General features: G+C 33.7%; 1 non-coding gene across 1 annotated transcript; it reads left to right on the forward strand.

Annotated features, from left to right (window-relative positions):
• The first annotated feature begins 12,582 nt into the window (after positions 1 to 12,582).
• On the forward strand, positions 12,583 to 12,654 carry Trnag-ucc (transfer RNA glycine (anticodon UCC)). The gene has a single exon. It is a non-coding gene; the product is annotated as a tRNA-Gly (tRNA).
• The last annotated feature ends 5,473 nt before the right edge of the window (positions 12,655 to 18,127 follow it).

Below are 18,127 nucleotides of genomic sequence, written 5' to 3' on the forward strand. Positions count from 1 at the left end.
GAAATCAAACTAAAGAAGAATCACAATTACTTTTACCAGATTCAAGGCCAGCTCGCAATTACAAGCCGCAACTGGTGCGACTTTATTGTCTACACAAAAAAGGGGGAGATTTTTGTGGAACGAATACAAAAGGACACAACATTTTGGACCAAAAATATGTTGCCGAAGTTGACCAGATTTTACCAGGACTGTTTGCTCCCAGAAATTGTGGATAGCAGAATTGTTAGAGAAATGAAATGTAGAGATCCAGTTTACATCCTAGAAGCACAAAAAAAACTCAAAAATGCAAAACAAGAAAAAGCTAAAAAATCATAGTTTTTAAAATCCGTGCTATCTAATTCAAAATTGGCCCATAAAATGTTCTCAAATTATTAAGAAACACATCAATAAATGCTAACCAATAAATCTTTTAATTAACTCAATGATCAACATTAAAAACTTTCAAACTTAATTAAAGTCTTGTATTTTTTATTATAATTTTTTCTGGTAATTTTTTACAAAGTTTCGCAAATTGGTCCATTTCCGCAAAGGTCGCCACTAATAAATCTTTTTATTAGCTTAGCTCAATGGAGGGTGATAATAATCTTCAGAGTTGAATAAACTCTCTTATTTATTTAGAAACATCATTGTATACAACTAAAACTAAGTCATAATGATCTATCTTCTTAATTCTGTAAGGGTTTCGCCTAACGTTCTTTTTAACGTAATATTTATTAATAACGTAATTTTTATATTTTTTGTAAGTAAATATTAAAGTGTACTGTTTGTGCACGGGCTCCATCGTAATATTGTAATTACATACACATGATCAAATGTCAATCATGCGATTGTAGGCATGCTTTAGAAAATATGTTTCAATCATAATTTGTAAATGTTGCGTGTAAATAAAATGTTACTTCCTGAAATCTTTCTTATTTCATTTTATTTATATTGACCTTACCTGTAAAGATTGCGTGCAATTATTTTTTTAAGCAGCGTTTACTCTACAAACCAGAAACAATACTTTGTCTGAATATTAATAATTAGAATCCAGATTCACATTTACAGTATCTGCGTTTTATGATAAAACGCAAAAGAATGAAGCTGCATTCCAGAAACTCACACAATTTTATCCTATTTTTATTTCAATATAAATTTGAATGTAATATCATATAATCAAATAAAGCATATTACTGGAATTTTAATTTGTTGAGTGAAATAATGCGATGTTTGACAAAAGCAAGATAAGTAGGTCAGTCCGGTAAATGACCATTGAACTATTATGGTTTGTTACAAATTTTTGGTCGTTGATAAAGTAGAGATTGCAACGAATGAATTATGTCTTAAAGCCATTTATATTACAATCACTCAGTTCTAAAATAGACCTCTTCCTTTGATTTCGATTAACCGTAGGATAGTTAACAATGTAACTTTACCAATGGTAAAAAAATATAGTTAATTATTATTAATATATGAAAAATCCAGTTGTTTCTTTACAAATTACGATCTTACTGTTCTGTACAAAGGTCACGATAAAGGTTATCTGGTAAGTGGACATGGCCAGACTCTACCGATGACCACAGCGCAGGTCAGGGGCCAGGACATTGGGATGTACGGCGAACCTAACAGCCACCAGCCGCCGAAACAGAGCAAGCTCGGAGGACAGTCGGACAGTCGAGGGTTGGGGCGGTAAGGGGGAGGCAGAGAACCGGGGGAGGGGAAGCGGCCAAATGCGCCCCTCCACTTTGCTGTCGTACGCATCGCTCCGAACGCCGACGGTGCTGCTGCCTGGGCGGATTTTGTTTACTACAGAGCTCACTGCACCACCTTAATATCTATGTTCGTAACTTCAATGAGAAGCTACCTCAGAGGTGGATTGGCAGATGTAACAATAATGACTTGGCCCTTCTCGAATGGTTCCTTACATCTCCTGATTTTACGGTGTGTAATAATTTTATTCTATGGGGCTTTGTAAAAGACAAAGTTTATGTACCGCCAATGCCTCAAACGCTTCAAGAGCTCCGTGGACGAATTCGCAATGCCGTAGAATCAACCAACCTTGCGATACTAGCCGGTGTATGGGGCAATTTACAGCATAGATTGGAAACTTGCTCCATGGCTAATGGACGGCACATTGAGCACTTCTAGGAGTATCTATGACAAATTTAAGAGGTATCCTTTTTGTTGATATGTTTTATATCCGTATTTGTTTAACATTAACGTCAATAATATGTTTTAAAACCTGATGATTCTTTTATAAACGCCCTGTATATTTAAAATAATAGAATATCTTAGGATGTCACTTGAAGAATTTATATCAATTTGGTAAATGTGAATGAAGAACTTGGTAAGTAGCTTAATACATTTTATTTTATACTAAGCTATTGATATTTAACAAAAAAACACACTTTATTAGTTTCCCTGTAGCAGAAAACCTAGGTACTCGTTAAACCTAATGTTAATTAAATAGAATTTAAAACTAATTCAGTCTGATGGAAAATGCTTTGTCGGTAGGTTTGCTGTGGCAGGGGTATTTTTACTTCTCACTGAATAAAACTAGCATGCGGTTCAAAAACAGTGACCAAATTAAATCACCACCACTCTTACCAACCATAACTGATTTGCAACATCCTGACGTAAATCAAACTATGATAATTTAAGCGCTCAACACATGGCATTCCGGATATTCGTGCGCAATCTGTTTAACAATAACTAAACAGTAACAACATTTGTTTGCGTGTTTAACAACAATGCTTTTGCACCGGGACTGTTTATTGCGCTAATGTTCAAACCTGCCGCTGAAAATGCAGTTTTGGTTCCTGTCAGAATACGACTCGGTTATGCTAACTAGGTACTTCACATTAGGTAGAATATGTATGGTAACAGTTATATTACGCAGTTGTTTAGTGAATCAGAGTTAAGAGATTACAAATATGATTTCCAATAAATCGAGTTATACTTTTGTTTATTAACGAAATTTGGTATCGCCGTTCTCAAGTTGCAGGGCAGGACGTCTTCTTCACCATGTTGAACCACCATGAGTTCACCATGAGTTTTTGAGCCATGATATTTTAGTGTGATAAATGTCAATTTTCTACTGTCAGTAAAGATGTTGACAATGCCTTTTGTAGTTGTTTAGTCTTCTAAAGGCAAAAATGTTCTCGATTTTTTATATCCGAGTGTCTTGCAATGTCCCTGTAACCCAGTGTGTGATTATTGTTTTAATAAAGCTACAAAACAAATTTACAAAGACATTGAGGAGTATTAAAAAACACATAAAAAGGATACTGTTCCTTTACCGTCAAGAAGTTTACAAGCTTCCAATATGGTAAAAGTAGTAGAGGTTAAACACCAGTATCCAAAGTCAATGGTAACATCTTTCTAGGATGAGAGCATGATAATTAAAAAGAAAAGAAATAGTTTTAGTGTTAAAGATATGGACGATTGTTTCATTGTAAAAAAATAACAATGTTAACCAGACTAGTGGCTTTCTATGAGACATTTACGTAATATATAATCCATTAGTAGTTATATGTACTTTCTAAATATCACTATCGCAAAAGTAACAATGGAGGTTTCTAAATTTTAAATTTTGTCTTGCAAAAAATGTAACAAAAGCACAAGCCAACAGCTTGGAACGTTTCTTAAGAACAAAATATATTGAGGTTCGAGGTTAAGAAAACGAAATGAGAGTTGGAGATAGGGTGAAAGAAATTGTGAAAGGGGGGAGATGTCATCCTAGAATTTATGGGCAATCTGCTTAAAGCTCACAGCCACACGGTGTGGCATCGGGTCTTAGGTAATAGACTTTTCGAAACACCTTTCTTGTGTGTAAACTCAAATACTCTTTTTATTTTGTGTGGCTATATTTTATAAATAGAACATTATTAGGCTGTAAATCGCTTGTGAAATCTAAGATAACTAAACAAATCATGATGAACATTTGTTACTTTAACACAATGCCAACGCAAATTAAAACATGATATTTTGAAAATCTGAAATTAAAAACAATAAAACTTTTGTTTTAATTCCTATGTACCAAAAGCTGCCAATGGTTTCACGTAGATGTGTATGTATCTATAACTCATAGATACTTGTACGTAACTCAGGACAGGTCATGTAATTGTGTAGTTGTGGGACTGAAATTCAAGCAAAGAGTTATATGGTGAATCATTGCTCTTTACAATTTATTCCTAAGTGAATTAGCTTCAATCCATGTAATGAAGCTCTAGCAAAGTTGTGGTGGACTTGGTTTTATGATTAGACGACGAATCTGTTTTATATGCGAATAGTTGTAGTTTTTAGTACTAAGGTACTAGGTTTAAATAACTAACTCATTAGTTCGCAAACTGAACCGTACAGGTGATACATTTGAATAAATCATACAATTTTATCACAATCCATGGTGTGTATATAAAACACTTAACTTTTTAATTAGGTCCCTGAAAATTAAAGCTTGTGTGTAGTAACAGATTCACTTCTTGAAAAAAAAACAACATAAAATTAATACTACCATTTGCCAATTACTGTGCGTAATAATTGAATTACGTTTAAATGTGTGAACTTATCTATGAAACGCGTTACGTTATTTTGTACAAAAATAAATAAAATTTATTACTGGCAGTGCATAGATTGAAAATCTACAAAAAGATAAAATTTATTTACGATCAAATTACATTCATACATATCAGCCTAAGTCCTTACCCACATTTAAGCCTTTTTGACGGCAATGAAGACTATGATTATGGTGTCATACGGTCTCGAAGATTCTTTTTATGTCAAATAATCTTATATTGTATTAGATGCTTTTTACTTGCCACTAACTGTTGTGCTACTCTTGGACAGTAAAACCAGATACATATTCTTTTAAGTTGTGGAGTATCATTTGATAATACCATTGACTATTGGATTCAATGAATATTCTGGAATAATCAACCAGTCGTGATATCATTCCATCATATAGTCATGGATAGAATTGTAGTCCGAAAATTCCATTCAGCTCCTCATCTGATGAAAATAAGCAACATTCTTAATCTGGGCAGTTTACAGCTATTCAGAATTGCTGACTTCCAAAACATAATTGGATGATATGATAGTAGGTGTTAGAAACAGCATATCTTTGGAGATTAATGGATAACAGTTACCGGTGCAGTGGCGCATCAGGCATGCTTCTTCTGCGGACTCCAGCCTGAACCTTAGCTCTGCTTTAGTCGAGTGACGGAATTTTATATTAAATATCATGCTGTTGTTTTCATCTCAATTATTGAATAATATGACAATGCATAAGTATTTTTTTTTTAATACAAATATTAAACAAAGGAGGAGAAGGTGAACAAATGCATGCTTGCTGGGGATGTTAGCCAATAGCCATGGGTCGAGTCTACGCCCACGGATATATTCTTGCGGGGGTATAGTTTGAATCACGTTTCACTGTTTAGGCTATTAAATAGTACTAGAGGTAGTCCAGTGGTCAAGAACAGAAGCAGCAACAAGAAGATGTGATACACAGTGAGAACTGTCAAAGTTAACTAGAGGACGTCCAGTGATCGAAACACAACCAAAAATATGTAATATACAGACTTATCTATTTCCACCACATGTTTTTTTTTGAATAAAACATGTTATTGGAATTTCTTTCATTTGTTTTAATTTTCTGTTAAAATTTCGTTGTTATTTCGCCACCCGCATGGCAACCCATAAGGTTCATGTTAATTTTTCCAAATTTCAAATTTATGTATTTATTTTTTGAGCCTATTTTAATCTATAAAAGGATCCTGCACATCTACAGGAAATATTTTTCTAACAGTACGCGTAGAGTTTCCCTGCTTTGCACATGAGCTGAGAATAAAGGTTTTAGAGAAACATGCTTGCCTAATATATATATGGATGTTTTTAATGCAATGAATAATTTGTGATATTATGCGAACGTTTGCACAGGTGCAGTGGTAAATTAAAAGAACTAAATTGTCTTAAACCGTGCAGAGCACGAGTATAACTGCAATAAGCATTTTATACTTATACGCCAACCCCGTACGAAGAACAATTACCCTACTAGTCCCTAAAACACATTATTTTCACGTGTTTAAACAAAGACAAACTCATAACATAGAACAAAGCAAATATTACCCCGATAAACCCTGATATAACACTGTAGTTTAAAGAAGTTCGCGGACATCTTTATACGCCTATAAACAAACAGCTTAAAAGTTTCCCAACTGCTCGTATAATAGCCGGGGATTTTCCGCCGATTTATTTTACGCTATAGTTGTCGAACTACTCAAGCCATAAAGACCGGATCTTGTCAATAAAATACCCCACATATTTCCACTACTAATCAGCTGTAGACCTTAGGCGCCGGGAGCGACATCTGGGTAGACAATCTGGCGGTAATGATCAATCGGTGTGAAAAATGACCGTTCGGGTCGAAGCCAAGATGGAGGGTCGTAAAAACCACCCCTCCCGACTTATCTGAGAAAAGAAGACGCTCAAGATCGAAATGAAATATGGAACTATGAGGGCGGGGCAATATGGGAGGCGTTAGATAAGGCTAGCTCCGAGGTTACTTTATGTATATGGGGAGGGGGCGATTTCAATTTTTATACCCATCATTGTAGATGGGAGCGCATCATTTTGGGGGATAGTGTCCCGAGGCTGGGCCTTGAGTAATTGGACTTGCGGGAGGGGGGAATGTATTTCCCCCGAATTTGATAAGCCCTTCCCCGATATGCTTCGACCTCACAATACTCCGATGTCGTTTTTTACACTTCTTTTCTGAAAATACTCCACGTTTATGAAATATTTCTTTATTGTTTAGTGTTGTATTAGCTACACTGGATACTCGATGCTTGAGGTTCAAACGTTTTTTTACTCAAAACCAAAACCTAAACTATCGTCACAATAAAACAATAAGAGTCATGCAATGTATTAATTCCTGAGTGGCAATAAACTTATCTTATTTTATTGGAAATAAAACACTTTCGCAAACAATGTTATGTTTATTTACATAATATTTTATGAACATGACTTTTGTTTTTAAGTTTAAGGGTGATACTCAAAGGGAAATTGTTTCGAACTACAAATTCTCATGTATTGCAGCCTGCCTAGTTACAGATTTGGTTAGAATAAATTCAGACAACTTTGAAAACTACTAACATGCATTTACTTACTCAATATAAAAATATTTAAAGCATTATTTATTTGTGAACAATCTTGTAGTTAATAATGTAGTAAAAAACCAACTAATATGAATTTTGAAGCTAATTTGGCTTGCAAAGTTTGGTGTATTGTAAATTATGTAAAAAAATTAATAAATACAAAACTAAACATAAACAATCAGAAAACCAATCGGATATAAGTTTGTATACTTTCAAAACTTAATAACTTTCAAATCTTGCGTTGTCACCATTTTTTTTCATTTCAAGTGAAAACTCATCCGTATGGAGATAACAGTTTTGAAAAGTCGTTTTTCATTCCATCAGGAAACCAGAGATAGTGATCAATATGCGATCTGGTTGGATGGATATCATACTTTGGAATGGACGCCCGAGGCCTTACCGCTCATATGTGAAAACACCATGATAGACTGCCAGAACAACATGTTTCCACAGCAGAAATTGTTCTTTGTTTAGTGTTATGTGCATCGAAAAGATAACACTGATAAGAATTACTATCTTGAAAGAACATGGGGGAGTTGTATCGTGAATATATGTTTACAAATATTTACTTAAAGATAATTAGTTATAGTTCAGATTTTTTATTTAACAGTAGTCCCTGTAAAAAATATTATAATATGTAGCTGTTACATAATACGAACAGCCTATGTAGATAAAAATGTACGTCACTTTTACGGTCGTAATGTAAACGTAACTATTAAATAATATTATTTACTTATATTTGAAAACGGGTTGTTGTTTTTATTTAAAGGATTATGTACAAGAAAATATATAAATTGATTAACAATTAGGAAAGGTTGATAGTTGTTTATTATTTAAAGTAAGATTTAATTCAAATACATATTTTTTTTAATTTATCTGTATTTCGGGGAGCGAGCTGGCGTAGTGGTTAGAGCGCGGGACTTCAGTCCCTGAGGTCCCGGGTTCGATCCCCACCAAGTCACCAATGGATTTATCGTAATGATAATGCCGCAACCCCTAGGTCTAGCCTGAAGTAATGTGAAAAACAACCCCAGGCTTGTGCCTAGCGTCCTAGGACCAAAAAAAATTATCTGTATGTCAGAAAGTATATCAATTACATAAAATAAGCATCAATTAATATTTTTAAATGTCATAAACAGAAGATTAATAGTTATATTTTCCATTACTGATTAGTCAAATTGAAGTATTTGCCATATTGATTTTATTGATTGATTTGTAAAATTCATGATTTGATTATTGATTTTAGTCCACTGTCAAATGTACACCCGTGTGCTCCTTGATGAGGCAGGTGTGGGAGTAGTCTTAATCTCTTCGTTTGACCTTGGAGAAATACAATTTCGTTGGTGGCACTGTTGAAAATGGTGCGTTTGAACGCTGTGAGTAAAAAAAAATGGCCGCCATTTTAATCTTTGAGGCTAAATTCCTTGAAAACCAGCTATTAAAACGAAATTTTGCAACACATTACTTAAAGTCCTTTTTATTACAAATAGAATGAAACTTTATTTGCGAAAATTGGATAATAAATAAAAAAGTTATGTTACTTTTATTATTAATAGTAATTATCAAAATAGCAGTCATTTTGAAATCACAAAGTTAAATTCTATAGAAACTAGTGACAAAAACATAATAAAAGTTACATAACTTTTTATTTATTATCTGATTTTCGCAAATAAAGTGTTGTTCGATTTGTAATAAAAAGGACTTTACAAAACTGTGTTTCAAAACTTTGTTTTAATTGCTGGATTTCATGAAATTTGACTTTAAAAAATTTTAATGGCCGCCATTTTGAAATTCGATGAGTTTGATCAAAGATTTTTTCGGAGAATGTTTATAGTTGTAGACTTAAAGTTTATACCAAGTTTCATAAAAATATCTCTAAGAGCTTTTGAATTATCAATTATTTTCAAAAAATACAAAATGGCGGATTACGGTTAAACTAAGCCGTAATCGAAAAAAATGTTATACAACATTTTCGACTTATTTTTGCACATAGAATCTGAATCTGCATAGCCCGTTACGCTTTACTGAAACACCCTTTATTACTTTTTGAAATATTTAACTGTCCTGGGACATTACTTCCACCCTGATTAATTTATTTATGAAAAATATAAAATTATGTTTTATGAAAGAATGTTGTATCCTACCTAAAAACTTTAATAATCTTTTTTGTGCAGATTTGAAGTTGCTACATTTTGGTATCAACAATTCTTTCATAACTCTAACGGTTACTGATATAATTAAGAAAGAAAGTTTGCGACGGCGGCCATTTTGTTTTTTTCCCACAGCGTTCAAACGCACCATTTTCAAGAGTGCCACCATCGAAATTGTATTTCTCCAAGGTCAAACGAAGAGATTAAGACTACTCCCACACCTGCCTCATTAAGGAGCACACGGGAGCCTGTATATTTACATTTGACAGGGGACTATTTATTAAATTCATGATTCTTAAGAAAGAAAGAAAGTCAAATTAAAGTATCTTCATAGCTTGATTTTATTACATTCATGATTATTTAAATTTTGTTTTGTAAAATCATGGTTTTAGCGAAGATTTTAATGATGTGTCACTTATTCTAAATAAACGCTTAAAGAGTTGAATTAAAAGTAAAATTTCATCTATTGCCATTTGAAATATTACAGGATAATATGTTAAATATCTCAAGGACAGTTTTTCACAGGAATCATTGATCGCTCCGTTCTTCTTTAATATACCCTGTATAGTAAACGAAAATATTTTGATAGGTTTGCCGTTAAAAACAGATGTAAATAAACTAAGATGAAGGTATAATAAACTAAGGATGCACTAACAAACTACGATGTAGGTATTACCGGATGTAGGTTTTAATACACAATTGGTCAATCATAAGTGGCTTAAGTACGGTTACAATGGTCTAGGCATGTGAAGTGATAACATCTAACTGAGAATGTGAACAGAAATAAGCCTGTTTAACCGTGTAAAAGGACCGTCTATTATATTCCAAATGAGCATTTTCCACACTCAAATACGTAAGTAATAAACATCGGTTTGTTGTTCTTCACCGGTTGTTGAGCTATTTTAGTCGACATCTGTATTCTTCGTGTTCACGTTTAGGTGTCTGTGTAGTCCCAAAGTGTTTCCTAAAAAGATAAAAACTTCGTCCCAAATACTATTTTCTATATGAATATTAAAATTATAATATTCTCAGCTAAAATCTTGACGGAAGAAAAAACATTATATTGACTTCTTCAACCAAAGATGAACATGACAAGTAAACCTCTTGCGAGATTTGTTTAGACCATTCAACGTAGTTGTGTGAGCCAGTTACAGAATGCGCTAGTGTCTAAAATTATATTTTTTTATATTTGCGTACTAAACAGAACTCAGTAATTTACAACAGCTCAATCTGTTGGTGGCTTACATCAACTACTACGATTTCGATAAAAAAAACTGGCGACAAGTTGGTGATGATATGTCTAGCTTTTGACCAACTATTTCGCTATTTGACAATCAATAGTCAAAGATAAAACATAATCCGAACCCAATGTAAAATAGTGAAAGATAAACATCCTTAAAACAATTTTTCAAACCAATGTGGGCCAAGCTGTAACGACCTCGGATTTAGAAGTCAAAGTGATTCGAAACACAAACAGGAAGCGGGGAAAGGAGCGTAACTAAAGGAACAAATCTGATACAGAGGGTGAGCGTTCCCACCCTAGTTAGCAGATCTCTAGACCGAGGCTAACTCGACGATCCGACACGGCAACACGCGTGCCAAGCGTGTCGAGCGTGCAGCGAACACGCGGGAACTTATGGGAAACTGTGTACTTCACACTAGTGTTAATGTGAGACTTGAGAATGGCATAAGCAAGGACCAGCTGTAGATAAACTACCATGAAATGTTTGTACCATTGTGATGCTAATGATTTTTCAGTGAGAATTAAGAACTGCAAAGTTTTACTAACATTGGTAGAACACTTGGGCATTTTTTGGGATCAATGCTTTGACGTGTCTAGTATTAGTGATATCATTGGGTGCTTACCAATCCCGGAAAATGGCCACGGCACTCTAACCTCAGTCACCAACCTCATTAAACTCAACCTCAAATGTGTTTCAATTAACTTCAACTGTTTCCATTTTTTTTAGATTCTAATTGCCAATATTGAGCCAAGCCTAATTTCTTCGAGCTAATGCGTTGCTTTATTTTATTTATTCATGTAGTTGCGATTCCATTTGTTATTTTTTAATAAAACTGGGGTGGGTTTGGTAATATGAAATGATTCGTGTTTTGACAGCGAACCATTTTAAAATTTGTGCATTTTAAAGGATACATTAGGGTCTAATTTAACAAAAAAATCTGTCGCGGAAAGTTCCCTCACATTTACTTTAATTATTTAAATCCCTGGATCAAGTTTCCTCTTGATCCCCATTCGTGTTTAACTACCAACATACTACTGTTTTTTCAGCACAGCAGATGTCAATTAATTCGTAAGACCTCTACAGTTAACTAAAGGTAAAATATACAGGGTGAATAAAAAGTCAAGACCCCCCCATCTAATATTTTTTCAAGCAAATATACAGAGATATCCTTTTGGGGGTCGTGCAGTCTTAGCAGGAAGTTTCATTTTATGATTTTGAAATTTTTGAGTGTCCCCCCAAAAGGGGGGATTCGGGGGGTAACTCAAATATTTTAAATGTAAACCCCCTTCAAGTGACACCTCATTTTAAAGTGTTTACAAAAACTTAAAGAATGGTGAAAACTAGAGGTCGCTATCTCTTCTATATCCAAAATGATAGCCCGTCAAATGTTGTGGAAAATCAATGGTAAAATTGGTTCGTATTGGTAATATTGGCTACCATTTTGGATAGAGAAGAGATAATGAACTCTGGTTTTCACCATTCTTTAAGTTTTTGTAAACACTTCAAAATGAGGTGTCACTTGCTGGGGTTTTACATTGAAAAGTTTTAAGTTGTTCCCCTAATCCCCCCTTTTGGGACACACTCAAAAATGTTTAATGTACACCCCCATTTAGAGACACCTCATTTTGAAGTGTTTACAAAAACTTAAAAAATGGTGAAAACTAGAGTTCGCTATCTCTTCTCTATCCAAAATGGTAGCCAATATTACAATTACGAACCAACTTTACCATTGATTTTCCACAACATTTGACGGGCTACCGTTTTGGATAGAGAAGAGATAGCGACCTCTAGTTTTCACCATTCTTTAAGTTTTTGTAAACACTTTAAAATGAGGTGTCACTAGAAGGGGGTTTACATTTAAAATATTTGAGTTACCCCCCAAATCCCCCATTTTGGGGGGACACTCAAAAATTTCAAAATCATAAAATGAAACTTCCTGCTAAGATTGCACTACCCATAAAAGGATATCTTTGTATATTTAGTTGGAAAAATATTAGATGGGGGGGTCTTGACTTTTTATTCACCCTGTATACAAAACTCTTCAATTTCCAATGTGCGATGGTGGTGTAATGGTCAGCATAGTTGCCTTCCAAGCAGTTGATCCGGGTTCGATTCCCGGCCATCGCACTATAATTTTACTGGTCTATATCCAGTTTAAAATAATTTTTATTCAGAAGTTTTATAGTAGTTTACGCAATGAATGTAGATCGCGTAAGGATAGTCTTAACGAAACGAGAAAATTTAAGCTTCTACGACTGTCGTTTAAAGGCTAATTACGCGAGTTGCGTACACTACTTTACCTAAGTTTCTTAATCAGGCAACTAAAAATCACTACTTAAAACTTCCAAGAGAGGCAACAAGTATGTTTTAGTTTTTAACCACTTGTAAAGCCACTGATTGTGATTATTATTGTCCCAACCACTCACTAATTGCTTAAGCAATTAAATTGGTCTAAACAGCTGATATGTTGACGTTCATAGTATTAAAATATTACTTCTTTTTTAACCGACTTCCCCACTACCAACAAAAGGAGGAGGTTCTCAGTTTGTCTGTGGCGATGTTTTTTTTTTTCTATGTATGTTCACCAATTTCTCTGTGATTCTTTTACCGATCAGTGTGGTTCCACCACCAAAATAACCAGGAGAGTTTCTATTTGGTACCTTATATATTATGTTTAAGTATAATATTAGTTTCGGTGAAAAATTCTGAAAACCTTAAATATTCAACATTTATTTTGTTTACATTTGTGCAGATTGTTTACATTTGTGCAGAGAAGGCAATAAATAATAATAACATTCCTACAGCTGTTAGTTGAAACCATTTAAATTAAGCTACAGACAATTCTTCATGAAACAGTTGCTTCATATTGATCAATAAACTATTTCTTGCCATGGAGCCTAAATTAATTACATTGAGAAAAATGATTTTTGTTTTGGTTACTGTTGTATTAAGTCTGTTCTTCTAGTCATATGATTTATTTGTGTTTAAATATCTTTTGTTGACAGATGATTTTTGTAAACATGTTTTTGTAAACATTGGTTTAGTTTTGAAATAGAGTTTGTTGAAACAAGATGTGTGTTTAATATTCTTGGATTAGAAATAGAACAGTTACTATAGAAAATGTATTTTAACGTTTGACCTGATTTGTGTATACAGTAATTCTGTTTTTAGTATTGAATATTCTGACTTACAAAAACATATATGTTTCAGTGAATAGCTGTATGATATCGACAAATAAAGGTGTATTGTGAAAACCAAAGCATTCGTAAAACAGGTCTAAATATAAATTAAATGCAATTATTCCTTACACGACCTAAGAAGTGTGACAGTGCATAATCGTCAATTGTCTTAAAAGTGTTAAATATTTTAATTACTAAACATGCATTTGCAGATGTGGAATGTTTATTAATATTCTCTACCCAGTTCCTATTATCATATCAGTACTATTATGCCTGCTTTGGAAAGTTCTAGGGGAAGATGATTTGCAATTTCGACTAGGCTTTAAATCTTGATCAAACAAAACCCCCTACATGACTTACACCACTTTTAGCTGAACCAATCTTTCATATAATATTTTCCAAAGGTACTATACGTGTTAACGACCAATTTTCCACTTTTGAGAGATTGTTTAGTGCTGGTAGCTCAGGAATAACTTTCATATTGTTCCAAAAGGCTTGAGACGTTACTGTATTTCTTTTTATAATGTAGATGTACACCGATTGCAGGAAACGATGATGTCTGACATTTCAATGTATATAGAAAAGACAATCAGTTTTTCATCAGGCCTAATGTAATGGACAACTCTTTCTTTCTTAAAATGTTTATTTTCATAACCAATGATTATGTAACCTGAACAGGTCACTCAAGCATTTTTAAAATAATTATTGTTTTGTGGAACTTTTGATTGTTTCAAACAGTTTTGCTTATCAAAAAACCTCAAGTGATTGATATATAAAAAATTATACAGTCACTAAAAATCATGAAATAATTTCTTTTTGTAAAAAAATACAACCGACTTCAAACGCTCTAAAAAGAATGAAATAATTTCAATAAAGTAAACTTTTGTATTAGGCAAGCTCACGTATTTCAAGTCGGCGCGGCTCAAAGTGCAAATATTATTGAAATTAAATATCGTGTGTGTATTTTGAAAATCAATAAATTGTAGCTGGATAACATAAATATATAAAAAACATACTGAACTGTTTTGTTTATATATTAAAGGAAATATTTTCTTGTATTTTATGTTTACTTCAGAATAAATGCATTATGAAAATAACACACACAAATGTTCTAGATAAATAGGAAAATAATTTAGTTTGATATTATGATAGGGAAAAGAAGCTAGTTTAGTATTAAAACGTTACTTTTCAAAGTTAGAAACATTTAAATGCGTTATAATCTTTTTAAAGATACTCGTTAATACCTCATAATGCCGATCTCTGATTACGGTAATAAAATAACACTTAACGCATAACTATGAAAAACACATGCAGATTAACAACTTTAGTTATAGATAGTCACCTGCAATATGGACACCCTCTTTCAATTTTGTATCAAAAATCATCATAGAGCCGCGCCGACTTAAAATACGTGAGCTTGCCTAATACAAAAGTTTACTTTATTGAAATTATTTCATTCTTTTTAGAGCGTTTGAAGTCGGTTGTATTTTTTTACAAAAAGAAATTATTCTCAATCCTCGAACCTCATTGGTCCAAACTTTGGTTCAATGCTGTCAAGTGAATCTATTCAATTCGAAGAACTGAACTGAAAAGGCTGGTGTAAAAAACTGTTGTAGGTAAAAACTATTAAATTAAATTCACATTATTTTAACTACATTTTCCAGAATAAGTTGATTATCGATTTTGCAAAATACTTTACAAGTTTGAATGGATGGCTTTTTAATACCTGCGGGTCTCTTCTCCCTTGGAGTATAAAGATAAAGAAGTTGGCGCAAGCAGGGCACGCTCCCCTTTTATTGAATGATAAAAAGATAAGACCTCTTGGCTCTCGAACGTTGTTTTCGCCGTATCTTTACGATTTATAGTAATTAATTAAACACCTTTATCTCTGACCGGAGTAAACCGTTTCGTAAGTTATGCATGGTCTTGAGATTGTACTTACGTAGATGGTTAGAAGTAAAAGTAAAAATTAATTTAATTGTATTGTAGTTTTTGAGTTATAACATTATTTATTGTTAGTTTTAAAGTTAGAGTTATAAATAAAATGTGTGAAAACGATTTGTCATTTACCTTATCAAATGAAGATATCAGGAGGCATAATATGAGTAACGAAATGTGGGTTTTAAATCTTCATGTAAAGTGTTTTTCACCACACTATCATGTTTTTGGCTGTATTACATACGTTAATTGGTGGCCGAAAGTTACGTTTTGCTGGCGATGCCAGCTGTCCATAATTTGGGGACCGAGCAGGTTTTTACAGGCCGGGGCCGCAAAATCAGCTGTCCGCTTACTTACATAAAAACATGAATGCATTTTAAATACATAATCAAAATCCATAGCATTTCAATAGAATTGTGTTATTGTCACCGTTGCCTAGCAACTATATATTTTTATTTTTGCTGATTCCTCAAATTATTTCTTCACATAACCTTAAAGTTGTAGTTGTGTTGACTATCAGTGTGCATTATTATTGTGGTGAATAGTGGTAATAGGGTATAGTGTGGTGAAAAATAGCGTTCGTACCACGGACCGAAATGGTTTTGCGGCTCTCGATCGATTTAAGTTCTCGACTTCGTCTCGAACTTAAAAACTATCTCGAGCCGGCAAAACCTCATTTTCGGCCCTAGGTACGAAATATACTATTAATCCGTCTCAATACTTCCTGCGAAAATCTCCTTGAATATTTTCACCTTAGTTTACATCTATTTACATCCAGACAAAAATATACAAAAAATTTTACAGTACATATGTTTATTTAAAAAATAAACTAAAACCTATAGTTACTTTTAATATTTACAATTTTGTATCATAACATTACAAGTTTGGAGTCTTTGGATTCTGACTCCCTCAATATTCAGCATAACGAATAATGATATCTTAATTAAAATCGGCGCAGAGTACTTCGTAATTTATTTTGATAGAGGAATAGAGATATCCAAAAAAACAGTTTGCGATGTAAAATGTGTTAGCCTTCTGTCTGTACCTTTTTGAGAAATATCTCAATGGTTATAAATACTTACACATTAAGTCAAGTATAATTTCAGTTAAGCAAATTAATTACACAAACTAACCGAGAATCCTAACCTCTTGGAAACCGACTTAGTATGACTGTCATTGCCCAAAACAATGTCTTAAATACTTTCCTTCCTCCATTCTAACAATAAATACAAACATACATCGGTTATGGTGAAATTATAAAGCATGGCTGAATACTGAACGTTTTACTTCTTCTAATGAAAACTAAAACCATAGTACAGTAAACATTTTATATATTATTATTACCTGGAATTTCATCTTGAGGCATACTATCGCTTGTGGAGGGTTTATAATTAAATAATTAATTCTAATTAAATTGTATATATTCTAAAAATATTCTTCCTACGAAAACTGCTGTATAAATACATAGTATGTTGGGAAGGAAAAACATTTGATACATAAAAACACAAAATCAACTGTACCGACGAGTGCTTATAATTCTCCAAAGTACCTACCCTCCTACCTTACAAGTACCTAAGTATTAAGTGGCTTAGGTACCATTACTACTACTACTACTGCCATAAAATACAAGTTTACCCTCAAATTCCTTTGCATCCCGGGAAAATTTTCAATTCTGAAAAATTGTCTAGAAAATCTTAGCAACAAATCTACGGTCGACTACTACCGCATTAATATTAATGTAGGGTCAAAATAACACCATTACCCCTTGGAGCCGAAACAATGTCCGATTTGACAAAAGATCGCCGCCTGTTGGCCCGAACAATACAAGATATAAGGGTGGTTTTGATTCATTAGGGTGAACCTTCCCTTAGGCTTCCGGCGAACTTCAAGATGGAACTTCCCATAGAGACTGTATCGTTTTAATGGCTGAAAACGGATTCTGATGCAGGAATTCGTGTGTCTTCACTATCATAGGTTTGGTCTTTTATATGCGTGGTATTATACTCCCTGGTGTGGATTAACGTCCAAAGTGAGTACTATGACTACCCGCAGTGCTATCCTGATAATTATACCAATTCGTATATACAGGGTGGTGCAGATGGATCGGGTGGTTTTAAAATACTTGTCAAACTGTCAATTTTAAAGGTATTGGATTGAAATAAAGTGCAAAACGTGTAGTTACAATGGAAGTTTATTGACAAAAAATTAGTTAAGTTAGTTTTTAAAAATTACATCCATCAAATGCCTTCCTTCTCGAGCGACGCATTCTTGGAGTCGGTCCTTGAGGTTCCGCATTGCTCGCTCAAGCACATCACCAGGAATTGATGTGATTTCGTTGTGAATTGCAGCCTTCAACTCCTGAATGGTCCGGGGTTTGTTCATGTAGACCCTTGCTTCAGGAGTTGAAGGCTGCAATTCACAACGAAATCACATCAATTCCTGGTGATGTGCTTGAGCGAGCAATGCGGAACCTCAAGGACCGA

Source organism: Macrosteles quadrilineatus, unplaced genomic scaffold (genome assembly GCF_028750875.1).
Source record: "Macrosteles quadrilineatus isolate MER2022 unplaced genomic scaffold, UCM_ALF_1.0 Scaffold_2__2_contigs__length_208266976, whole genome shotgun sequence".
Taxonomy (NCBI): domain Eukaryota; kingdom Metazoa; phylum Arthropoda; class Insecta; order Hemiptera; family Cicadellidae; genus Macrosteles; species Macrosteles quadrilineatus.